The 27,113-nt window shown below is 44.0% G+C and overlaps 1 protein-coding gene across 6 annotated transcripts in view; it reads right to left on the bottom strand.

Moving 5' to 3' along the window:
- The window catches only part of EVA1A (eva-1 homolog A, regulator of programmed cell death), a 213,481-nt gene that overhangs the window by 45,013 nt on the left and 141,355 nt on the right, over positions 1-27,113 (bottom strand). The window contains exon 1 of one of the 6 annotated variants that reach the window (XM_051810434.1): positions 21,587-21,882. The exons of 1 other annotated variant lie outside the window; for it this stretch is intronic. The gene's annotated coding sequence lies outside the window, so the exon portion shown is untranslated. Of the gene's footprint in view, positions 1-21,499; positions 21,883-27,113 lie in introns of those variants that run through there. 4 more of the 6 variants (XM_051810449.1, XM_051810432.1, XM_051810459.1 and 1 more) reach the window with 4 other exon arrangements.

Here is a 27,113-nt window from a genome sequence, read left to right as displayed (position 1 = left end):
CAGGTTTGATTTTTCTCTTAGTTGAGTTGTTTATTGCCAAATTCTAAAACAAAACCAAACAAAACACATACACACAAAAAGGCACTTTCCAAATGTGATTTATGAAGTGCCTCTAAGTAAGCACATGCTTGGACACATGAAAACACCCAGGGCTGGGGTTCCAGCTGCACAGGAAAAGCAGCAGCAGGAACTCTCACTGCATAATAAACTACCTGAGGCCCTTTGCTTTCTCTGAGAAGGCTTGAGGACAGATCTTCAGGGAGAGGCATAACTGTATCACTTCATTAGCTTCCTTCAAGTTGTGAAATTATGCCCTTTTTGTTTCATTTTGAAAAGCTTCTTTTGTACACAGTCACACACATGAAAGGCAACTATCAGCCTTCGGTCAGTTCACACTACAGCATCCCTGCATATCCAAATAGTTCAACAGCCCTAACTTTAAGCCTTTACCAGCATCTCTTCTATCAGCAAAAAGGAAGGCTGCTTAAATTTAATTTTAAAAGGCAAAAGAAAAGCACATTAATCTTCAATCCATCTTTGGTTAACAAGAATGCTGTGTACTCTATCCCAAAGCACTGTCCAGGACACACTCACAGCTATTTGCTGAGTTCTTGTATCACTCTTGTACACTCAATATGTAAGTGAGAAGCAAAACAGGGGCTTCAGCAAAGATAGAGGTCATTTGCTGTAACTTGTCTGCTCTGAGTGGCTAAATTCAGCAAAGCATTTGGAGCACTGTGACAAGCTCCATGGTAATGCCTGGTCCAACAAAGGTGGTGTGGTAGGGTGGCAGGGACCTGCAGCACCTGCTCAGCCCTGTACAGAGCTCAAAATTGCATCTCCAGAGGTCCATGCTCTGTGCTTTACCCCGACTCCTTCTCTCCTCCCCAGGCCTGTGGAAGTTCAGATATTTTTAGCTATTTGCCATGAGTGAAGGAATGTCTTTTCCAAAGTTACCTCATTCATAAGAGCAGCTCCGCCAAGACAAACAGGTCCTAAGTGTGATTACACCAACTGCAGCCAGGGGAGAGAGTTCACACCACAGTAATGTGCAGGCTCGAATCCTAAGTACCTGGAATTATTAGTATTTATGGTGCATGAAATTACGTTCCTGACTTCCTCACCTGGCCACACAGATAGGAGAGGGAGCAAATTTCAGATCCTTCCTGCCCTTACGTGGCTGAGAACTTCTGAAAGCAAGTGAGCAGCCCTGAAAGCTCCAAGATAGATGAAGGATGGGATTCATCAGGGGTGTTTCCTGCGCTGGGGCCTTTTTGGGAATATATGCTAAAAAGAAAGCCAGCAGCCAACAGCAACTCAATTTCTCACCTGGGAAATCTATTCTACCTCAGGCTTGTTTTATTAATCACACACTCAACTCCGTATGCCTTTACCCTCATCTCATCAGGGCCATCCCATAAGCATACAGCAATTAACACCCTCTGGAGCAAAGGGACCAAGAACTCAGTGAATAACCCCTATGTAAAACTATTGTGCCTCAAACACCAACTAATTAACTCTCATAAACACCATCAATGTTGTAAAACCAGTATAGCATTTACCTTTCACGAGTGAGAAAGCCAAAACATGGAAGTTTGACATTGACTTGCCCAAGGCCACCAAAGCAAATCAGTGTCAGAGTAAACTAAAGCTGGCAAAGCTTCTTCCTTGCTCCACCCCACACTGCCTATGTGATCCCAGATCTGATGGATCATTTCATTTCATTAACATAAATTGTAATATAGGTGATGATGGATGTCATGGGTTTAGACTGGCCCCCCACAAGAGTCGGGGGCTCAGAGGTGACTGGGTGCCAGGGCAGTGTTCCCTGGAGAGCCAATAACCACTCGTCTTGTTTGCTTCTGCTAAAAAATCATATATACACAGCACCAGAAGCTGTTGGCAATATCTGTTGGTATCTGCTGCGTGTAGGTGTAGAAGGTCAGGGGGTAGCTGGGCTCCTTCTTCCCCCCTCTGGGAGGGGGAAGGGGAGCCCTGCGGCCCCCCAACTCTGCCTAGGCCAGAGTTAGAGACAGCATTGGAGCGAGTGAGTGTTTGTGAGGGACGCGACTCACAAACAACTGGGAAGCGGGAGAGAGAGAAACACAGGCCTTGCGGCCAGGCCCTCTTCTTCTTCCCCCCCCTTTGCAGCCAGGCTGCAGAAGGGGCTGTTTTTCCCCCTCACTGTTTAGTGGGAGTGGTGCGAGGCTCAGCATTGAAGCAGAGCCAAGTGGACGGGCTGATAACGAAGCAGCTCAGTGCTAGGGAGAAGAATCCCGGGTGAAATTGGAGACGGGCCAGAGAGAGAGAGGCTCGGGCGTTGCCCTGCCGAGGTTTGACCAGGGGCAGCCGAAAACTGACTTGGAGGAATGAAGATTCCAATGCATATTGTGATAAGCTACACTACAGCAGCAGCGAACTGAGGTATGAAAGGAAAAGAGAGAACCATGCAACAGAGATGGCACAAAACCAAAAAGAAAGGACTCGGAGCTATCTTGGACTTCATGAGGAGAAAGAACTGCAGCAAACAGCTGAAGGTTGGTAGGTGTGTTCAGGGGCCCCGAACACTCCCACGAGAGAGAGACTGGTTACTCATCACCCTGAAAAGGCTTTTCTTGGACTAATTGAGGGAGAAGCTTTGAAGGGACTGATAGAAGTGTAATACATATATATATATTTGCTTTTAGTTTGTACAGTATATTTATTTGTGTAAATAAATGGAAATACTTCCCCTTTCCCCTATAGAAGCATCTGGCCTGAAAGTTTTCTCTTCGGTGTTGAGATAAATTGTGGGAAGGGGTGGGGGAAGCCTGGAAATTGGCTCAAACTGCCACAATGGACAAAGAGACAATGGCATCCATCCCCTCAAAGGGCAATGAGTTCGTCCTGGTGTGTCTCCTGCACAAGCATTTAGCATCCTCTCAGCAGCGACAAACTCAGGAAAAACAACAACAACAAAAAGAAAAAAACCTTAATCCCTTCCCAGGGAGTTCTTGTCTATAAAATTCTCCTTATGAAAGACAGATGTGAACCTGCCAGTCCAGTCAGATGCAGAAAGCCCTGGTAAATGCAGGAATGAACATTCTCGCACACAGAACTGGCAAGGAATAACGGGGAGATTTGAATAATGAAAGAAGTAAATCATTTCAATATGACAGGCTGGATTTGAGAACCATTTCAGGCCACGGACATAGAAATCAAAGACCATCATCTCTGGCAATCCCAAAGGAAAACAAACCTTTCCTTTCTCCAGAAAGTAAAGTTAGAAGTGAAGGTGAAGCAAATTGAGAATGAGGAAGGGAATGATCCCTGTTCAGCAAGGCACATTGCAATAATCAAAGCACACACGTTACCAGAGACATAATTTAAAGCAGGGATCAAATTCTACAAAGCAAGACAAAAAAGAAAAGTAATAGTAAAAGAATTCCATGAGCAACAGGAAACCTCAGCACTGACAGGGCCTTGCTGAGCACTACACAAACCACAGAGCATAAGCTGCACCTGAGAGGACCTTTCGTATTGCACAAATATTCAATCCCCCTGCCAGACTGCGAGTGTGATTTTTCTTTGCTTTTTATTAGCTAAGATCAAAATCCAGCATCTAATGAAAGCTCTAAGTCTCTCTAACCAGCAGGAATAAGAAAGATGCCAGCTGAATTTCCTGGATTAAGAAAAAACAACAGGAAAGCTTGGGAGGTCTAAGTCTTACCTCGGACTCCTGGCAGCAAAGTGTGACAGCACCACATCTGCTTCCCATATCTAGAAAATGCCCAAGCCCACTTTTAAGGTAATGTTAACAGCAGTTTCCCAAATTAAAAAAAAATCATCATTGTTCAGAAATCCAGAGCACCCAGCTAAAACCAGTGAGATAACAAACATCAGCTCAGCCAAGCTCAGCCTATTGCTGGATGTCACAGCACAGACACACCGACCCTCCAGATCACTCACCCATGGAGGGGAAGCTTCCCACTCTCAAAAATGCACGTTCAGGTAGTGACTTGAAAAGCCTGAAAAATGCATTAGGATGGAGAACTCCAGGCCCCAAGCAATGCTCTCTTCATCCACCAAAGGTCTCATCCCTGCCTACCAGTTCTCCAAGGATAGGAGATGCTGGTTGTATTAATTCTCAGCCTCCACATCTTGTCTTTTTTTTTTTTTAACCATTTTGAAATCATATTTCAATTCTCCCCTCAAACATATTATTAACTCAATTACTTTCTTGTAAGCTTCTTTCATTAAATTGTTAAATTGTTCCCAAACTTTCTAATCAAAATAACAGCAATTAATTTAGAAAGCTTTATAAAGGTGAATTAGGCCCATTCACACCTCTCCAACCTGCAAACCAACCAGCTTTGACTCTTACAATACCCCTGAGAAATCAGGATCACATTTTAGGGAGGGATTTTGTGATTAAGAAAGCACAAAATATATATAGCATTGTTTGCTATTCTTGCACCACCTCAAAGCCATTTTGGGCTAACATGGCACTTCTACACTTGCCTCCTTTGCGTCAGCTTTCATATCTGGGTGCATAAAATTTCTTCAGTCTTCCAGTTGTTCTTCTCCCCAGAGAGATGCCAAACCCTCTTCTCAAGCTGCAGGAATGATCTCACAAGTTTCTAATCAGAAGGGTTTCTGCTGAGGGTGACTGCAAGTGACAATTCGAACTATGCAAGTCCTGTTCCAATACAAGAGTGTAAAAATGCAGCCGCTGCTGCTTGGAACGTGGCCACTGCTCAGCAGAGCAGAAACACACAGTACAATTCTGGGAAAAGCAAGAGGGAGTCCTTTGTGCAGCATGTGAAAGGCTAGGTAAAGGTGGGGGATTTGCAGGCACAGAAGAGATGGCAATTCCAGGACCATTGGCTTCAACAGTACTGACTCCTGCAATGACCCCCCAGAGTTCTTCCTTAATGCCCTCTTCCTCCTTTAACCCCTCTGCATTCCACTGCTGAGGCAAAGAATTCAGGTGGTGACTTGCTGAAACATTAAAGACTCTAAGTACAGTGTAAAATTGCCCTTTTTCAGCCTTTCTTTTTTTTACAATGAGGATGATAAAACACTGGCACAGTGAGGTGGTGAATGCCCCATCTCTGGAAACGTTCAAGGTGAAATTAGATAGGGCTCTGAGCAACCAGATCTACTTGAAGATGTCCCTGCTCATTGCAGGGTAATTGGACTAGATGACCTTTAAAGGTCCCTTCCAACCCAAACCATTCTATGATTCTATGATAAAAACAATACTTGTCCTCCCTCTTCCACCCCACATGCCTGAAGGTTGCCATAGCTAAGGAGAAAAACATAGGCAGCTTCAGATCATTTGTCTCCTTCCGTGGTTCTTGTTCACCCGCTATCAGTCTCCCATATATATCGCTGTGAAATCAAGTTATATATTTGAAAATATATATCAACTGTATGACATTTGAAAATCTATTTACAGCACTTTTCTTCTCATTACCCTGTTTACAACCTTGATTTTATTGAAATGCCATTTTGGAATATTGATTTCACTCAAATTGCAAATAAAAATGGGCTTTCTTGAAGAAAATTAAATATATATTTCATAGGCAACAGACAGGAAAATCTCTCTGAGTCACTCTTGCATAGAGAAATAATTGGCCCATTTAAGAGGGTTGTGTAATGTTGTATAACTCAGGAGACTGAGGGCTAAACAGTGTGCTGGGGAGATTGGGAGTTTAAAACCTGCTCACAGTCCAGTATCATCAGACCCATGTAGGCAGTCTCTGTGTTTCCATTTTTCATGGTCCTGACGAGGAAAATCTCTGCAGCAAAACTTGGCATTTAACTCCTTCTGTTCTCTATATGCCACCATGCCACCAGCTCTGCAGCTCTCTCTGTAAAGCTTTTAGTAAAAGGTGGGTGAGTAGGACTGGACCTTCTCCAGCAGACAGAGAAGGTACGTGACATCGGCTCATTTTGTACATAAACATTTTGCCTGTAACACTTGGCCCAGGAGATGTGTGAAAAATCACACAGGTGACAGGGCTAAGCAAACAGTAACTCATGCTGGGGCCAGGAACTCTATTTGCTGCTTAGTTTCTCCTGTTAAGCAATAGAGTTAAACTACACGAACAAGAAGAAAAAAAAGAAAACTTCTTGGCAGAGACTAGCTATGTCTTTACTGGGAAAATGTATTAATAGAGTTTGGTTGATGGAGTTGCAAATCAAGTTAAGTAAAGCAACTCTGTATTTGAGGAGGAAGAAAAAAGGTGTCATTACAAAGGATGTGTTCTTTGCAGGGCTGTGAACAGCCACGAGATGTGGGTTCACCTTTCCACTAGAGGGAACCCCTAAAATCTGTGTTTGACAGATTTGAAGTGCCTTCCCACCCCAAAGGGAGGCTTATTTTGGGTGCTATACCCTGCATATCACTCTTTGCTCTACCACAGGGGGAAGTGTCCGTGTATTCAAAGAAGGAGCTTTGCAAGCCCTTATGGGGCTTCATATCTGGAGCATTCCCATGCAGACTTTTGCTTAGGAAAAAAAAAATCCAAAACATCCACCAGAACTGTTCCAGAAAGAAACAGACCTTGAAAAGCTTAAGGCCAGAATTTCAGATTCGGGGAAGTTTTGTACATCTGAGAAAATGGGACAACTGGAAATATGGGAGCAACACAAACTTGCCACAGAATGATCTCTGGAACTTGCTGCAAAGTTGACAGATCTGTATTCCCTCATGCTACTCCTGTGCTTAACAATGAAAATTAAATCAATAGCTGTAGTTAGCTGTGTCCTGAAAGAACAGCCACACCATGCAACAAGTTCCCCATGGTGTCAGGATTGAAATTGGGCCCTGTGAGGACCCAACCACTGCTCACAGTCATGTCAGCACAGCTAAACCCACAGCTGCAGGGTCAGCTCCAAGGGGATGGGATGGCATGTGCTAAGACAGCATAGCCCTGAGAGACTTTATGGATTTACATCTGGCCCCCACAGCAGGTGGGCTGGAGCTAACAACTCCAGCCAAATCTCCAGCTCAATGTCTTATTAATGTAAATCCTTCCATAACGCTACTAACTCTTTATGGCAGATGCCATTTACTGCTTATGAGAGAGGCAAAAGAAGCTTCTGGATAAGTGGGTCCCCTGGATTCAAAACTTGGTGACAAGGAGCAATGTCCCACTTTTTTGAGAGCTCATATGTTACCAGTCAGTCAAGCACCAAGAGGAGAAGAATTCTGATTTTTTTGAAGCAGTTCTTTATCATAGGATCATTAAGGTTGGAAAAGACCTCTAAGATCATTGAGTCCAACAGTTAATTCAGCTCTGCCAAGTCCACTAGTAAAACCAGTCCCTAAGTGACACATCTACAAACTTTTTCACACTTCCAGGGATAGTGAATCCACAACTTCCCTGGACAGTCTGTTACACCACCTGACCACCCTTTTAGTGAAGAAACATTCCATAATATTCAATCTAAACCTCATCTGGTGTGACTTGAGGCCATTTCCTCACTACCTGGGAGAAGAGATCGACTCCCATCTCCCTTCAGGTAGGTAATGTCTCCATTGAATTTACCCAAAGTTACCAGAAAGACATTTAAGATGATTTCACTCTTAACTTTACTATAGTAAACAAAATCCCCATTAGCCAAAGCTGCCTTTGAAATGACAGACAGTATATATACACAAATCCCAGTGTATACAATAGGGGGATCAGAGAACAGGTAGCCTATACTGTAGATACTTGCCTTGAAAATGCTGTCATTGTAATGCTTGCATTTGCTCCTAATCCATCTGCAGGAAACTTTCAAATACAAAAAGTTGTTAAATCCAGAAACAATAAATTATCTACAAGGAAAAGGGAGAAGAAATAGCTTCTTTAATCTCCCAATAAAGAAACAAAGGAAATTGCATCATACCCAGTGTGGCTGGCCAGGCAGACAGAGGGATCACTGCGTTGGCATCAGTGGTATTGCTTCCACAGATCCAGACAGATGGACACAGCTCTAAAGAAGAGAGCTAACCAGAATGCCTAGATCCACCTCCCTCCTGGCCATCCAAAAGTCTTGACACAATTTTTGTATCTGGTTACTCTTTCTCATACAAAGAGCATCAAGCCCCTGGCCCTAATGCATGGTGGGAGTGAACTTTGCTACTCAGACATGTTTCTAATGTGGTTCTCAAATAATGCGGGAAAGAAAAGTTATAATTCTCCTAGGCCAAGTGTAAAGCCCACCAGCTAAAAAGTGAAGCTAAGTTGAAAAACTACACTTGTCTTAATTTTCAGAGCAACATAAAAAAGAAATGAGAAACAGCTTTTTGACTGAGGTTTTTTTTAGCACTGCCATTTTTTTTTTCTGATCCATTATCTCATCAGTAGCAACACAGTTTATTTTCTGGCCTCCTTCCCCAAGCTCTCCGGGTCAGATAGTGGTATTTGTTTTAATGTAATAAATATGGTTGTTAACCAAAAAGAGGCAGATGTTTATCCCCAGAATGTTCCCTACACTTTCCCAACCCCCCTTTCAGCAAGATTTTTTTCTGTCTAAATTAAGTGCATTTAAAAACCTGTCTGAAGTAACTACTCCGGAGCCAATAAATAACTGTTCCTTACTGGAGAATGACATCCTCCAGCCTCCATTGCCTCTGGCCATGCCCCTCTGTTTACATCTCTTCAAAGCAGGGTAACTATTGCCAAATCAGAGAAGCACCATTTCAGACTTGGTCTCAGAATCACAGGACGGGTCAGGTTGGAAGGGACTACGATGAGTCATCTGGTCCAACCTCCCTGCTCAGGCAAGGTCATCCTGGAGCACATGGCACAGGATTATGTCCAGATGGTTCTTGAATATCTCCACTGAGGGAGACTCCACATCCTCTCTGGGCTACCTGTTCCAATGCTTGGTCACATGTTCAGGTGGAACTTCCTGTGCATCAGCTTCTGCTTCTTGTCCTATTGCTTGGCACCATGCTCGGACACTCCCCCTTCATACACATATATCCATTTATAAGAGTCTCCCCTTCTTATTGCCAGGTAAGGGGTTTTTCTATGCATCAGCCCCCTGAAGACTTGATGTAGGGAGGCCCTTACACCACTAGCTTTGACCCAGTTACAGTAACTCTCCAAAAAAAGGAAAGGAGGAGCAGAAACCTACAGGAAGCCATGTTCACAGCTGAAGGCAGATAGTCTGCCACTGCCTGAGACCAAACTCACAGCCAGTTACTACAGAGCCACCAAGAAGCAGTAACTACTGCTCATCTGAGCCCTGCAAAACCCTGATACTCCACCTGCTTCTGCTCCATCAGACATCAGAACTGCAGCTTCGGGCTCACCAGAGAGCACTGAGAGCTGGGTCATTGATGCTCTCTCTCTGATACAAGACCCAGTTTAAGCAAACAGTTCCTTACCTTGCCTAAACTGGCCACTCCTCAGAATCTGATGGAAAACGGAGTGCAAGATGAAAGCCAAGTGTAGATCTACCCCTGGAGGAGCAGAACAGACATTAACAGCAGTGACAGGGAGCTCCAGGTTTCTTCAGGGAACTCAGCACCTACCTATCAGCCTGAATGACTCGACATGGCAGAAGTTAATACAGAGAGCCACAGAAGTGGGAAAAAATTTCACTGTAGAGGTAGGAATATTTATCAGCTAAAGAAAAACTTCCCCCTCCATTGGGATTTGCCTTGGTAAACACAGAAGGTACAAGGCAACCGAATCACCCGGCCAGCCCCTCACCCCACATCCAGCCGGCGTGCAGAGCTGGTCCCCTCTGCTCACTCCGGCAGGATGCTCTGCAGCTTTGCTTCTCTGAAGTTTGCTTACATTACTGCCTCCCTTTGCTGACATTGGCAGCTTGCTCGAGCCTTTGCAAAACTATTTTTTCTTGGATATACTTAATCTATCTTACTTTTATCCCATCTGTGAGAAAAAGTGGCCGCAGCGCAAACCGATCCACTTGGCAGTACCGCCAGCCCCGCGGGTCCCATGACCTCCTCACCAGGCTGCTGCAATGTTTTCTGTTTATCTGGTGCTGCTCTTGTGCATTCACCCATGTCCTATCCCAAATGCATCAGGAATTTGCAAGTTCTCCTAAAGGCCTCTTTCAAGGTGAATTAACCGAGCCTCATGCATACAATATTGCTGAGTGTGGACTTTCAGAGTTTTCTTTTTCCATATAAAGTTTTAAATAGGTTTAGACTGAAAATCTTCCTGAGGGATCTCACATGTTCTTCACACATGGGTCCTGCAAATGAAGTTGGATGTACTCCCTGAGAGAATCTACTGCAGCTCAGGGGGTCTCTAGCAAGGATACATGGACCACTAATGTCACATATGCTGCTTCAAAGGGATACAGGGCCAAAAGGAGAGACAGTAAAGGCTGTACCCACATCAGCTGCTGGTAGTGTTGGAAATACACTGCCAAGAATGGTACCACTTGAAAAGCAGATGTGGGATGTCTGCTGTAATTGTATTGGGAGTTAATTCAAGAAAAGTCTGTGGCTGCTGTTATCCAGGAAGATGGACTGATTGCTCTCACCTTTCATTCATGTACCTGTGAAAACAGCTGGGTTTGCCTACTTTGTGAGACAGTGTCCAGAAGGATGTGAGAGGGTGGTCAGTGATGGGTGCTACATGCAGGACTGTGCTGGCTTGCAAGTGCTGGAAAAGGCTCCAGGACACAAGGAATCATAGAATCATTTAACTTGGGAAAGTCCTCCAAGATCAGAGTCCAACCATTAACCCAGCACTGCCTAGTCCACCACTAAACCACATCACTAAGTGCCGCATCTTCATGTTTATTAAATCTCTCCAGGGATGGAGACTCCACCACTTCCCTGGGCACTCTGTTCCAGTGTTTGACCACCCTCTCTGTGAAGAAATTTTTCCTAATATCCAATTTAAACCTCCCCTGGTGCAACTTGAGGCCATTTCCTCTTGTCCTGTCACTTTTTACTTGGGAGAACAGACCAATCCCCACCTGGCTGCACCCTTCTTTCAGGTAGTTGCAGAGAGCAAGGAAAGTGAGACTGTTTCTCTCCTTCTGTCACCTGAGGTAACATTGCCTATGGTTTGGAAGCAGGAACAATATGTCATTATCACAAGGAGATCTTCAAAACCACTTCAAGCAACTATTTGCAAATCCGTGTGTGTGTTTCTAAGTCCAAACATTTGTAAATCCACTCCCACCAGCTGGAAACATGTGAGTCAGCGACTATGTCAGGCACATATCCACAATTTTACAGGAATGCAGAAAGACATCATCCTTTTTTTAAATCAATATTTCAAATCAAAATTTCCTGAAGTAAATGGGTAAAGCAAAAGTTTTTTTATAAAAGAATGTACTTAAGTACTTAACTCCATCTTACGCTGTCCCCACTTCCAAATGAAAAAGCAAGACACAAGATGGTCTTTCTATTAGCAAGGACTGACAGGTCAAGCGATACTCTTACATCACTTCAACATCTTATTTTAAAAAAATCCATATCCTAGCTTGCCCAACATTACAAAATTATTTTCATTTATACATACATAAAAAACCATGTAAACTTTGAAAATTTACCCCTTTATTTTTATTTTCCCCCTTTCCTTTACTGCCTCCGTGGCCATCATGGAAATGTACAGGTACAGGTAACCTTCATTTGTTTGCAGAATGCTTCAGACTTACAGATTAATTAATTCCAAAGAACTAGAGTACATGGAGTTCTTGGGAAGAGGGATATAATTACTGCATTTTAAGTTCTTCTGGAAAAATGTTAAAGTGGCATTTTTTTTTGAGTTAATGTCTTTTCCTGCTGCTCATTCTGGCTGGAGGCATCCTCCTATCTTTCCTGACTAGCATTCATTTGTTCCTTACTGAACTGCAGGATCTAAAGGAGATGTCTCCTGTGAGATTGGGTGGGGAAAGAGTTGTGGTCCACAGGTGAAGCAGGGAAACCCAAAAGACCTGGAAAGCTCATTTTCCTAAGGATTTCACTTAATCAAATTATCACCAAACTGCAAGCCATTTCTAACCACTAATTACTCACCGCCTGGAAACTATTTTGAACAAATGTAAATGTACAAAATCTGGTTGATGATAGCCTTGAAATGTAGATCCTGGGAAGTCTGTGGAGAAACAAAAACAGACTTTCTTTTCATAACTTTGATCCTGTTCTAGGGGCAATAACACAGGCACATGTGATGAATCTTTCTTTCCTCTCCATTTTCTTGCCAAGGATGCTCTTTGGAAACACCACTATAGCTACGCTATGCTGTCTATCCTTCAGAATATATCAGATGTAATTTAAATAAATGCATGCTAGAATTTTTCTACAGTGCCTCCTGGTAAACAGCAGCTCTGATGATCCTGATGTTCAGACTGAAGGGGCCAAAAAAAACTGAAGTCAAACGGAACAATTTGGTCTCGTCCTACAGTACCAGACTCTACAGGGTGATACATAAAATACTTAAAAGAAGGAACAAGAGATCACAGACCATAAAAAAGTGCAGCCTGCCTTAGCACCGACTTCTTCTCCTCCTTCTTCTTTGAACCTTACAGAAAGGACTTCTCACTGTATATTGCATCACGGCAATGCAATCATGACCCATCCATGTACAAGGCAGGAAACAACCCCACAGATACCTTCAAGCAGCCCATGGCTGCTCCTGAGGATTTCTGAGCAGGCTTACTCCATACTTCTCTAAGTCACACAGTTCAACAGAAACTGTGTAGAACTAATTCTCTTAAAAGATACGGAGATTTTAAGTTTTCCCATACTACAAGTTGTTAATCTGAAGGTCCTTATGGCCCAAACTGATTTTTCAGATTGAAATAATCAGGCTGTTTTCTGTAGACAAATGTTCACATCCCGGTGGAGGTTCACATTTTCCATGTAGTCATCTAGTCCTTACAGTATCCATCACAATATTTCTGCTCAAAAGAAAGTCTCCAAGATCAGAAATTGAGTGAAACAGAGGATGGAAGAGATGATGCAGCTCTTCAGCTGCCTACCTTGAGACCACGTCTTGAAACTATAATTGCCCAGAAATAAAATATATGCAGATTCAGAAGATAAACAGGACAAAACCACAACACAGGCAAGCTGCATCCATTCATCAGTAAAGCAAAAGCAAATATGGATGAAAGGGGAGATTTTTTTCCTGAGCTCCTGTTTGGAAACTGCTTTTTCTTCCAGGGTCAACAAAACCTCCAGTTTCAAACTTTGCATATATGCTTTAAGAAACAGCGTGCTGTGAGGTCTCGCCACGGACAGCACGTGTTTTCTCAAGCAACATGTATAACAGAAAGTCATGGGGATTCTTTTCACCCTTCCCTCATTATTAACTCAAAGCAGGCACACAGAACTTCTAGTTTTTTCAGCGTGTCACAAGCAAAAAGGAATGAAACCCTCTGATAGACAGCTTTGAGGTAGGACCCCCATTTTACAATTGGATAAGACGACCTTCCTTGTGTCATGGATGTTGGAGTGGTGGAGGACATAAGCAGCTTTGCTCTTCCAGCTGTACTTAGTCTCCTCCCCAGATCCATAGTGGTTCTGTGGGGCACATTAGGTCCCAAGGAGCCACTGCAATAGGGATATAATTTAGGGTGCCTGCTTCAAGCTGTGCTTTTGTGAAATAACTCTAGGCTGTCCAAGAGACATGGAAAGGCAGTACAGGAAGTTTTATGTTCACTTCTCCAGGGTGCTTGTCTCAAGTAAGTGGTTTTCTTCATATCTTTGCCTGCATTCCTTTATTTTGCAGAAAATACCTTCATTCTTTCCAGTTCACGTTGTCTTTTGCTGGTTGCTATATACTTTCATTTTATCTCCAAGCTGATTCAAACTATATGACCTCTGCCATGAGGGGAAAGAATCAAAGGTCATGAAAGCTCTTGTGGTATTTCTGTGGTAGTGAGTTCTATAGTAATGAACATTTCAGGACACAAGCATAGGTTCTGGAACTTTACCATCTATCTCACATGATTTGTGGTCAAGCATTAGAACAGGCTGCCTAGGGGAACTGGTGGAATAACAATCCCTGGAAGCATTCCAAATTGTGTAGATGTGGTGCTTAGGGACATGGATAAGTGGTGAACACGGTGGTGCTGGGTTAATGGTTGGACTCCGTGAACTTAGAGGTCTTTTCCAAACTTCACGTTGCTATGGTTCCATGATTTTAGTCCAAGCCTACTGGTACCCACTCACATAAGGCTCTGCAACCTGCATGTGTCAAGTGCAAGGGAAAGATGAACACCTGGAGCACTCAGTGTCTGCAGACACAGGTGCCTCAACCTTCCTAAAATTTCCCTCCAAACATCCATTGTGGCCACCAGACATCGGCACTTTGTCCTAAGTACCTGTCTCAGAGGGACAGATGACGATTCACAGTTTGACATCCATCTCCCCACAAATGTTTGCAAAACATACTCACTTCAGAGTAGGGAACCTATTTGTCTGATTCTGGAATCCATTTGGACTAGTTTGACAGCACCACTTACACTTGCTTTAAGGACATTTTATATACTCAAGAGGGGGTAAAAGCAGCGTAGTGTACCTGAAAATTGGTCCCACAAAACCTCCACCTTTCCTTTAACTGCTTTTATCACACAAAATTGGAACAGCAAATGTTTCAGAGAACAAACCGTACTGGTTCAGGGCAAATGGGTGCAGAGGCTTTACCATTGTTGCAATGCCAAGAAAATGAACAAATTTGCCCCCTGGGTTGAAGCTAAAGGAACAAAATTCTTGAGCCCTGCCTAAAATCACATGGTTCTGCTGGGCTCGTCTGATGTTGTTCCATGGTGATTCACAAGCACTGCTCTGCCTTGCTGTGTGATGCTTGGCAGCCAGCTGCACAGTCAAAGCTGTGCAGAGAGCAAACGAAGGCATTGATGCATACTTTTTCTCTTTTTTTTTTTTACTGCAAGCAAGTTCCTGCCTCAGAAACAACTCTAGAAAACTACAGAACAGGCAAGGTCTGGGCAGAATCAGCAAGTATTTAGTGTTGATGGAAAATAAAGCCAGATTGCATGGAACGATAGCCATATGATCCCCTTCTAACATGCATCACTTCTCTTAGGAACAACAACAGGCACTGCCTTGCACAATGTTTTGCAAGTACTGATTAAGGCCAGCAATCCTTCTTGGGACTGTAGCCTGTCCTTTGCACCTGCAAAACCTGAGCTGTGAAAAGTTGACTTGAGGCCACATTTAATGAAAGGCTTACCTGGGTGTCACAATAACAAACCTGGAGCCACCCCACCCATCAGTGTGACCTGGAGCAACTATCTCAAGTGTTAAGGCATTCAACATAAGTCAGCAGAGCACCAAATTTCTGAGTGACTCAGAACCTGTGAGAGTACATGCAGGTCCAGGGAGACAGGGTGTCTGTGTAAGGCAATTAGGTGTTCCCTTGTGCCCAGCGAGGAACTGCTGAGAGCCAGCCAGCTGGAAACACCGAGCCCAGGGATATATCTGAATAGGCAGCTACCTCCTGGCTTGCTACTCTCAGAAGCTGGCTGAAATGGCACAGAAGCCTTTCCTAAATATCATCTGGAAGTTCTCACTAGTGGTGCATGAGATATTCACCACCTGGCACAGCATCGACCTGAAGGACAGGTGATGCAGAACCACGCAGAGAAGCACAAGCTGAAGATGGAGGATAAGGCCACAGTGTACTTCTCCTTCTCTGGGAAGGGTTTCTGCTGCCACTGTTAACTGTCATTACATAGAACCCCTGTTTTGAAGCAGTTTGTCAGGAAGCATTAGCATGCCTGGCAGGTTTGCCTAGACTAGGCTTCTTCAAGTAAGCAAACAGAATGGAGGGAATTCCCAATTTTGCATGTTTAAACAATAAGACTGAAAGCTATTAAGACTCCTGATGACCAAATCTCATACCCAAATCTTGCAGGCTCAATGCTGTTCAAGCCTCCTTAGCAGGCTGAAGAGCACCCTTCTGACCTCTGAGTTGGAGCAGAGAAAGAAAACACAGACCTGTTCAAGAAAAAGAAAGGAAGGAACAAGGACTGGTCACCAGCAGGTGATCACTCTCTGCTTCCACCTCCTGCTTGTGGAAGAGGGATAAGGGATCTTTCCTACACTTCGGGCATATCTTTACCCTTTTACTCCTGTGCACTTCTGGCACCTGGCACCACACACTGCTGTGACATTCATGGCATCATGGCTCTCAGAAGAGCTTTTTGTACTTGCTCTGTAATCCAAATCTACAAAATACATATTAATGTAATTGTAATCAGAGGAAAAGATTTTAAAAAATTTCAGTTTACAATCTGCAAATTATTCAAAAAAAATCGGAGACTGTGGATAGTAAACAATGAGAAACAACAAAACAGGAGTCAGAGGAAGTGGAGTGTTTCATAGTCACTGATATAGTAAATCATCACTGCAGCTTAACACAGGCAAATGTAGGGTAAATACATTTATGTGTAATATATCTGATGGAAAGGACTGGACTTGAAAGCACATATTTAAATGTGACATTCATGCAGTACACTAGCCAGGAAAATGAGGCTGATTTCATTAAAGAAAAATAAATCTCTGAAGACTATACAGTCCATGGAAGCATTAAAAAAAGAAGAAAAAAAAAGTAATCCAAGCATAATTTAGGCTATGTCAGAGGGGAATCACAGAAACTAGTAAAATAAAAGGAGCACAAGATAGATTTTATTAAGTTAGTGAATTAAGTCCAGCTGGGAAATGCCAGAAGACGTCTTACAGGTAGTGTGTCAAGTACCAGTGAGGATGAGAAATCAGCTTCAGCTGCAATCTCCATCCTTAGTATGGTGTCTGATGACCAAGAAGGAAACTCAGATTTAATTAGCAAGCTCCCTGTATATATTTAAGGTACAGCCTGCATATTTAAACTATGACAATTTCAGATGTTCTCAGCTTTCCACGGCACCAGTCCCTATAGAAACAACCCCCACTTCAAAGACAGAATGGTGGTCTTTCCATTGCCAATGGTCAGTGGAAGAGAGAACGCTGAAATACTAAGGTCACAGAGGAAATCAGAGGCCAAATCTGTTTTTTTCATAACCACAGAACACCTCTGAGAACTCTCCAAACTGCAGGTACAAAGACGTGTTCGCTTCAGTGAAAATCAGCTGCTGCTGGTGTGAAAGGGGACAGACTGTTCTGTGCTCCTCAGCTTAAGAGCAAACTAACTCTGGCCAAGGACACTGGAAGAAGACTCCTTGTTTTTAGCAATTCCATGGTTCTGCAATGGCCTGGGACACACTCAGAGATTCATCCCCAGTAAACTGCTGGGAATTTCCATCAGGAAGATGAAGTCCAAACAGCTCGAGCTGTGATTCCCGCTAGCAGCTCTGCAGAAATCAAGTATCTTAGGGTGAACACCAAAACACTGACCTTCCTCAAAGGCCAAATTTATTCTCAGCAGGGAAAGGAAACCTCTCACAATCACCAAATTAGGCAGATGAAGAACTAACAAGAACTGGAGAAGCAACAGGAGTGGCCTCCTCCACTCTGCCTCCAGAGAAAAATCTGGCTTTTATTACAAAATTCCAGCCTCGAGCTTCCTCCCACAGGATAGACCAAGGAGGCCAAGACTTGTATGAATTAACCAAAAATAACACTTCCAGGGAGGGAGAGCATGACTGAGGGAATTGCTGATGGGCTAGAGGCCTCTCACCTCCTTCTCACCAGTTCAACTCCAAAAGTTGGGAGGAAGAAGGCAAAGCCTCTGGCTTTGAGCAATTCTGTGCCCTTAGCCAATTTACTGGGAAGCAAGGGACTGCCACAACCACCATCACATCAGGTAGCTCCAAGCCAGTGGACAGAAGAACAAAAACTGTCCTTCCTATCCCTACAGTAACCCACTTTAAACAGCTTGAGTCTCACAGTGGCAATGCTCAGGCTGATAGCGAACTTCAGGCTCCAGCAGCAAGCATGTTTAAAAATAGCCAAAGCAAACAGGGTTCTGTTTGGGGAGGGGAGGAGGCAGGCACCTTTTTGGCTATGTTTGGCCAGCAGCAGGGATACAGTCTGGTTGATCCTGACCATCCCCACTACACATCCTCATTGCTATGGCAATGTCCCATAAACAGAGCAGGGATCAGCAGCTCCCCGGAGCAAGGAGGCAGCACTGTCCTCAGGTAGTGGCACTGCATTAGAAGAAGGAAAACAGGAGATTTGTGCAGGCGAGCTGAAGACTCACTAGAGCGTGTAAATGTTACCTTAATTTGCGCATCAGCATTTAAATACCACAAGAACTGGAGCTGGAGCTACAGCATGAGCAAAGCAGATGAACACAGTGTGTCTGACTCAGCCTGGGGAGACAGGGAAGCACAGGGAGCTGGGAAGAATCCACAAGCATTAGTGGGCCAAGGCTACCCCAAATGCTGCTGCTGTTCCCTGGGAGACTTCCATCAGAAACCAAAGCTGACGGCAGGCAACATGCTGCTGATGGCTCGGTGGCGGCAGCAGCAGCGCATCCTTGGAGCAGCCTCAGGCAGCACAAGGAGCCAAGCTCAAGCACTGAAGCATCTCAGAGGAAAGGACCACCAGAGCCATGAGAAGTCACCAGGGCTAAGAGATCTCTCCTGGAGGTCTCAGTGGCCGTCATGGGCTTGCGGAGCTGCAGAGGGATCTGGCTCAGGGTCTAAAATTAGCACAAACCCACTGTTACAAAGCCGGACTTGTTCACCCTGCCCTTGTGCAAGACAGGGAAAGGGGGAAGGGAAGCACGTGCTCATCCCACCTTCTTGCAGAATCTTCCCAACCTGCAGCCTCTCACAATACTGGTTCCGCCACTGTAGTGGAGTGGCCGCAGAGAGAGGCTTCACTCAAGGTAGTACTTTGGTGAGGTAATCTAAGACAACAGGATTAAACTGAAACAGACAATTTATGTTGTGCAACAGGAAATATTTCCAGACAGTAAAGTCTGTTGGGCTCCAGAGCACTTTCCCAAGGTAAGGAGCAGAACTGGAATTGCCATTCCTTGACTCATCTGTCAAGGCTACAGTAGCACCATGTGGTGTGGAGAACACGCTCACACAAGGAGAGAAATGGGACGGGGACCTGTCTTTGCTTTTACAGCAGTTCTGTGTAAAAGCAGGGACCCAGCATTTGCTTTTACATAGAACAAGTTTCCATTAACAGAACAAAAAGCTGAGATTTAGGGCAAGTCAGAAATCCAAGAAAGTCTTGGTGGTATTCGAGACCCTTCAGTTCCTGTCATGATCTCATCCTGAGTGGGTTTTTCTCATCTTGCTTTCTCCTTTGCAGGTGGTAGAAAAAAAATAGGATTAAGGGGCTGATTCTTACCTGCCCTCCACTGCCATAAATCAGGAGTAACTTCACTGAAATCAGTGGAGTGATGCCATCTTAAAGTGAAGTGTGTTCACATTAAAATCCAAAAAAATTAAGGATGAAATTATGTTCATCTCCAACTATAGCTCCCATAGGTAAAGTTTTAGGATAGTTTAGAAACAGACTCCCAAAAACCGCATTTGAGACAGAGGCTCATCTCTCAACACCTGTATAGACATATATATGGGTGGATTTCTAAGAACTTCAGTTCCAATCCCCCTTCAAGCACCCAAAGCAGCCCCTGAAGCACAGTTAGCCCCTCAGTCCCCTTGTTCAGGCAATGATTCCGTTCCCCTCAGAGCTGACTTGACTACTGGATCCCTTAAAAAATGGCAGTTTGTCAAACCATTCCCTTTCATATTGAGAAATACAGAGCACAACTCTAGATAAAAATACTGTTTCTTAGGGTCCTAAGAGATGCTGGGAGCAACTCTTACTACAGCTTCTCTCCTCCCTCTGTTACATGAGCTCATTATTCTCTTGGCTATGTCTCTGCTAGTAAACTAACCCATGCCAGAGCCCATTCTTCAGCCCTGAAGCCAACTGGCACAGCCCTACGCCTGTGTATTATTAAACTCTCTTACACTCTCAAACAAGGTCGCCGAATCCAAACTGCCTTTTGGAGCGTCCTGGCCCTTCCTAAATCCCAGCAACACCCAAAGGTCATCTGAGACCAACTAATGTGTATCACCAGTGTGGTAGCACAGACCCTCAAGACCAACTCAACAGTGCATATATAAGCCAGCTGTATGAATACTGAAAGTGAATACTTTTTAATAAATCAGTAAGAAGTAGCAAAGCACTTGGAAAGAGTCTGGGAGATGGGAAGACACAAAAAAGGATTTCCTACTCAACTCCATTTATAAAAAAAGGCTTTCATATAGGAACTGTGAAACAAACTGAGCTTTTACTTAGAAACCAGCTTCAGGCAAAGCTGTCAGCAACGTCTCCTGGGTCCCCCATTGCTCATGGCAGCAAGACAAGGGATGCCAAGGCTGGTCAGGGAGCTTGAACTTTCCCCAGCCATGGGAGAAGGTGCCTCTTAGAGGCTGGGGAGAAGGACTGCTGTGCTCAGGGTGAGCCCAAAGCCCCCTTCATATGTTCCCATCTTGTACCTTCTTCCACCACATTCCCTCTAGGGAGGTGGGAACAGAGGACTCCACTTCAAAATTAGCATAAGGGGGAGTTAAGGGAGCAACATGAATTGAGCAATGACTTGGAGGTAAACACACTGTACACAAAGCCTTAGGATTATTTTTCCCGGGGCCAACTCCAAGGCTTTTATTCCCTCACTCATAATTAGCTGGTAAATATTGTACATATAATTGACCTTTCTAAATGCTGCTGAGTAGCTGGAGGTGTTGGGAGCTAATCCTGCCTGTGAAGACCTGGGCTTGTGCAGCACAGACTCTATCTGCCGGTGTGTAATGCTCTGCAAGTGCTTTTTTTCCCCTCACTTACTGACACGTTGAGATTTACTGCCCTGTGTCAGTGAGTTCAAGAAAGCCTTTTAACTCTGAAAGCTCCGGGAACTGGCTCCAGCACATGCTTCAGGATTTATCCGTCAGTTTGTTACGCCTTGTTTGTCCAAGAAACAGTCAAGACTGAACGAGTCAGAAATGACAGAAATAGTACATGAAGTCACAGTTGCTCCACTTTAAAGCACAAGCATTTGTATCATTTTCCTACCAAATAAATATATGTGTGTTCAGCGAGCAAATAAGGCAATGGCAGAGGAAAGGCATCACATGCAGGATTTTACGGATGCCAGCTGATTTGTGCCCACTCCTCTGAGCGAGTGTAACACAAATTCCAGCAAGTATCAGCTCTTTCTGATCAGAAAAGCAATCGCCGGGACCGTACACACTCACAAACCCCGTGAACGCTGCCGCAAGCCAGTCCTGGGAAAAACCTGTGAACGCTAAACTGAAGCTAAAAGGCAAGCACGTAAGAGAAAACGCTGAGCAGCCCCTGCTCTTTCCCTCACCTTCACTCACTGCCTGCCCAGTTTCTGTACAGCTTCACGCTGCTTCCTCCCTCCCTTAAACAGCTCTTTTTTCCATCAGTCACATCAAGTCACCAGCGTCTGCAAAAACAGTACCGATGCCAGCCCTCGCAGATGCTGAGCTCTCCTGGGGAGCGAGGCGCACGCCGGGCTCCCGTCCCTTCCCGTCCCTCCCGCACCGCAGCCCGTCGCCCACCCACCTCCGAAACACCAGCATCCCGACCTGCATGGACAGGACCACGGCGTCGGTGGCGAAGTTTGCAAGAGAAGGATGTTTTTGCTCTCACCGCCTCAGGTTCCCCAGCCGCCTGGGAAGTACAGCGAGCTGCCCGGAGAGGAGAAAGTTGTTCCAGCGCTCGCTTTCTTGGCGTTCCCGGCAGCGGGGTCGGGAGCTGAGCCCGTGGGGACGGTGAGAGCAGGAATGCGCTGTGACAGGCGGGAGCGTGAGGTTTGCCCCAGCCCTCTCACATCCTCCCCAAAAGCCGGCGGTCGGGAGGGCGGGCGCCCTGTGCGTCTGCGGGAGGATTGGAGAGCGGAGCGAGCGCGGGAGCGAGTGTCGAGCAGGGCAGCAACAGGAAATGACACAGAAACTTCACCAGGCTCCAATCCAAACTTGGCCCCTGACATGAAAGAAAGGGGAGGCAATTTGGGTAGGGGGGTGGGGGGGGGAGGAAGAGAGAAATTTTTCCCCCTCATTAACCAGCGTAAAAATCTGCTGACTGGAAAAGAAAACATCGCTGTGACAAGTTTTATTAAAGCAAGGAATGAAGGGGGGACGGGGGGGATTCCCATCAGAGTTTATTTATTTGAGCAGGAGTGGTGTGATGATGTTAGACATTGAGAGCAAAATGCCATTTTCAGCAGTTTTCTGACTTTTCTAAGCTCCTCGAATGCTCCGTCGTGTGCCCGAGGGCAGCAAGCAGGAGCAAGGTCCCCCTCTCTGCGTTCCGTGGGGCAGCTGCTGCCGGCAAGAGCCCGGACATTCTACCGGGGGCTGCGGGCGGTCGCTCCGAAATGCAGCGCTGCCCGCGGCTCCCAGTGCAAGGGGACAGCGGAGGAGATGATGGGCCAGGGCTGCTTGTGGTCCTGTGCCCAGCCTGGTGAGGAGCACACGGCTCCACACGCCTGGGGGACAAGGCAAAGTGGCAGCCCAGGCACTGGCAAGATGTGACAATGGCACGACCCACAGACGTAGAAAATCACACTGTGCATGTAGTCAAACCTTTGCTTTGAAGGATGCAAGAAACTGCCTTAATTGAACAGAGTTGGATGGATACTTCAGAATCACAGTCAAAAAGTCATTAAGGCTGAAAAAGACCTCAAAGATCATTGAGTCCAACGAGCAGCACCATGTTCACCACTAAGTCATAGCCCCAACTACCACATCCACACAATTTTTAGCACTTTCAAGGATAATGACTCTACCATGTCCCCAGGCAACCTGTTCCAATGCCTGACCAGCTTTTCAGTAATGAAATTTTTCGTGATATCCAATCTAGTGGATTGTCTAATAGCATTACTCCTAATCTGTTAGGATATTTTCCTAATATCCACTCTAACCTTCCAGCAAAGCAAATCCTCTGAACACCTCTCTACATACAGGGTACAAGGGAACAACAACTATTGAACTGAGTGGCATTTTGAAAGCATACTTTAGACATAACCCCCAAAATATGTGTCCTCACAGGCAGCCCAGACCTAGTTTGACTTTAGGCTCTTTGTAAATCCCACCTGCTTTTTTTTGAAAGTTTTTTCTGATAGGACTTTCTGAGGGGTCCTCTTGTCTTCCTGATTTGATACCCACGCCACTGAAGAAAGATAGATAAGATGTCCAGACTGTAGACTGAGTAGCAGGTCAAATGGAAACTTTTCACTTGGAAGAAGGTGTATCACTCCTCATCCTGCTCAAAGATGTCCTACCAGATACAGTAAACTTTAGGGACCGTGAAACCCAATTCTAAGCTCAGATTCAATTCTTTCCTGGAAAGAGAATATGAAGATAGTCATTCTGGTCACAAATTTAACAGTGGTGAGAGATTTATATTTTTTTTCCAAAAATTGAACTTTCTCAGGCTAAAGAGGGACTCTTTATTTCCCAATTAGTTTTATAGGAATATAATATCCCTATTAAAATCAGAATTTTTATATATTCCTATTTAATAGGTATATTTTAAAGCCAGGGAGATGATTCATTTGATCATTTCAGTCACCTGGTCTGATCACCTGCATAGCTGAAGCCACAGACTGGTGTCCCAAAACCACACCTGAATCATTACAAATTATGGCACATCATTCAAGGAGATATCCCAGCCTGAATAAGAGGCTTTCAGGGAAGGATGAGCCATCTCAGATAAGTTATTTCAGAATAAATAACTGTCAAGAAAAAAAGCTGTCTAGAAAAAAAGCTACTTTTTTCATCTGCATTTGTCTGGTCTCACTCTCTACCCTCAACCCTTGCCATCATTCATCAGTCACTCCAGAAAGCTGCAGATCAAGCATAAGCAGAGAAAGCTGCAGCCCACCAAGGTACAGCCCAACCTCAGTTTACCCTAAGAAGAGCAGGAATATTTCAAGCCCAGGCATAACTTTCAATCAAATATTTCGGTTGAAAGTACCCAAGCCATGCAGCTCTGAGTGGAAACTGGAGCCTGCTGCTCCCTCACCTTGTAAGCTCAACCTTACAAAACCACAGACAAGTCATCTTGTAACATTGTCCTGAATAAATAAAAATAGCTGAGCTTTTTTAGTCTCTCACGGTAAGAGAGATTTATGGACAAACCACAAAATCGTGCCTGTCACTCTTTCAAGATCCATTTCCATTGCATTAAAGTCCTTTTTGAAATGTGCCTACCAGAACTGAATGTGGTATTACCTCACTTATGCTGTAAATTTTTAACACACTTGGACTCCTATGAAGTTGTTCCATCAGAAGCATCTCTGTCTTTGCTGTGCCTTTGTGAATTCAGTAGCGAACTAACAAGCTGAATTAGGGATTTATTGTTATAGTATCGTTTTACTCCAAACTCCAACCTTAAATACAAAACACTTTAAGATTTGGCATTTATACAGTGTTCAACATATGCTTTGATCCAAACAAGGGCTTTGACCTGCCTAACCTTTGGTGTATTTTTTTCACTCCTGTGAATGACTTCAGCACAATCGTAAGGTATCGGTTGTCACTCCCTTAACGAGAGGTTATTTTCAATTAATCAAAGAAATATAAACAGAGCCTTGTATTGAGTTCAAATAAGATCAGAATAGTTGTGTCCTTAAAACAAATGTCTGAGGCTGTGTCTCCTTTCAGATCAGAGCTCATGTACTGTCAGGAAGAGATCTTGCAGATCTGTTTGCTCAACAAGTTCAAAAAACCAACCAGCTCCAAAACCTGACATACTCCAGTGTGGCCCAGTGAAGTCAATGAACAGCCCATGATGCAGATTAGGGTAACCAGGCCAAAATCAGATTTGTGAGGTCTTTACAGATTAGAGAGAACAACAGAAGGGAATTAGATAGTGCCAGAGTACTTCAAAGTAAGGCTAACCCTGTATCAAGCCCAGCACACTACAGGTGTTTCCCCACAGTTCTGATTTTGGCAAGGTAAAATAAAAACAGAAAAGGAAGAGACTGCTGCTGTATCTTGCAATGAACTAAACAGGGTCAGAGCTGGCCTTTGGCCTTGAGGCCATCAGGCATAGCCCAGCCATGTGCATATTGGAGGCTAAATGCCCTTAAACCCCCAAAAACTCTGGTCCATGATAATGTTCAAGCCATGCCAGAGACCTGCTGATGGACTGGAATAAACAAGGACTGAGATAACACTTAACACCATAAAAGTTTTCCAGTTGCAGGGCCCTGGTGCTATTTAATTAACTTAACCAATAAACTAAATATAGCTCATTTCAGAATGACAAGTTGCCCAAAAGACCACAAGACTGAAGCCCTGGATAAATGTAAGCTTCCCCTTGTGAGTCTCAGACTTTTCTGCACAGCTTTAATATCTTTATGTCTTGCACTTCAGATACTGGTTTTTGTCTGTAAACTGTTCAAGGCAAGGAGCATTTCAACCCCTAGAGCTCTGCCTTTGTCATTCAAAGCACAAGTGTGGTCCTTAAATCCATGGAGTGGATATATCTCCACTCAGCTGAGCCACCTCAAAGGTAGATCTGAACTAAATAACAGTGCTGTCTCTGTAGTTAGTAAAGAGAGACTGGCACTTGCAGAGGATAATTTGTCCTATCCAAACACAGTTTGAGACAGGTGAGGTGAATCGCCTCTGGAGCTGCCCCTCCTACTCCAGGGATTATGGAGAGAGCCTAGCTAACTCTTTCAGTCTCTGCACTAAATTTTTCAGTGTCTAACGTGAGGACCAAAAACAATATATGTGTTTACCTGGAATAGCAAAATCGATATTTCATATCTATAAAATAAATATCATAATAGTATTGTCATGCCTTTTGATGCCAGAAACAAGTTATCTTGTGTAGCCTCTGAATGAGGTAGACTCTGATTAGGCTATTAGGTTTCATGCAGTTACTGCTGGAGCCCGAGAAGCTGACTGGCACTGAAGTACATCTTCTCAGCAGGGTGTCCAGTCTGGATTATAAAGTGTCAAGAGAGGAGCAAAGCCACCATGTCTTTCATTAACTCATTATCCTGAGAGTAATAAATGACTTTTCAATGTGACTTAATCTGAAATAGATTTCTATACTTGGTTTTGTTGTATTTATACGTGTGTGACTAAGTATTTCTGCACTAGGTGCCATTTTCTCTCTATAAAAATGCTTAGTATAATCAGTCAGCTTTTTTGAAAGTTTGTTCTGATAATCTAAACTCATTCACAAACAACACCTGCAGCAACGCCCAGAAAAGGCATGGGCAACACATTTGAGAGTAGTCACTTTGCAATTAGCTTCCTTGAAAATGAACATCACATTTCCATTTTTACCTAAAAATAAGTGTAGTGGCAGGGAAAAGCTTGTCTCAAAAGGACAGGTTTTGCCTGTTTATTTATGAGGATTTGCAGTGTGAAACTGTTGAGATTTTAGAGTGAAATAACACACTTATGCATTTGGCTGCTGTATAAAGGGAATTAATAAGGGATTTATTTTGCTTGTTTGTGTTGCTTTCATTTCCTTTTTTTTTTTTTTTAATCCAAATGGCATCATGGTCCATGATGGAAAGCTGTGGGAGCTGTGGCAGAAGGACCTGCACAACCCTGGATAGGGACAGTCTTTTTTTATCTTATTGGTAGACCTATAACTAAAACCACAACATGAATCATGTGCCAAAATACTGGGTTTATTAGCTATGCTCTCACCGTGACGAAACTATTTCTATTTGAAAGAGTATCTTAAACTGCTTACAGCAGCAGGATTAAGGTGTGGTGAATTCAAACAGAAGGAATAGTCTTACATAATTATTTTTTTTCTTGAATACCTTTCATTTCATACTAGAATGTCTGAATCTCACAAGGAAAACTACAATGCCTCAGAGATGTATTCTTTTCTGGCTTTTGCAATTTCAGAAATCACTGCAGTTTTCATATGTTAACATGAGATTATCTGATATTTTATAAAAAAAATATTCCTATACCTTTCCAGGCATGCCTGCTCCTTCCCATGCTATTTTTGGTATTTATAAAGCCAACTACATGCACCTCACAGGCAAATGACCTTTTAAAATTAATGAAGATCTGTAACATTTACATCCTATGTATTTTGCAAAAGGAGAAAAGCTGGTTCCATCTTGTCCCCTCTCCCTGCTCTACCCCCGCCCCCAAACAAATCGGAATTGTTTCTCTCAAGTCTGTCTCTC

The sequence above is a fragment of the Manacus candei genome, unplaced genomic scaffold (assembly GCF_025592945.1).
Source record: "Manacus candei isolate 608988 ecotype Guabito, Panama unplaced genomic scaffold, ASM2559294v1 h1tg000007l, whole genome shotgun sequence".
Lineage (NCBI taxonomy): Eukaryota > Metazoa > Chordata > Aves > Passeriformes > Pipridae > Manacus > Manacus candei.
Note: the sequence above shows the minus strand (reverse complement) of the source record. Positions and strands in the feature narration are given on the sequence as shown.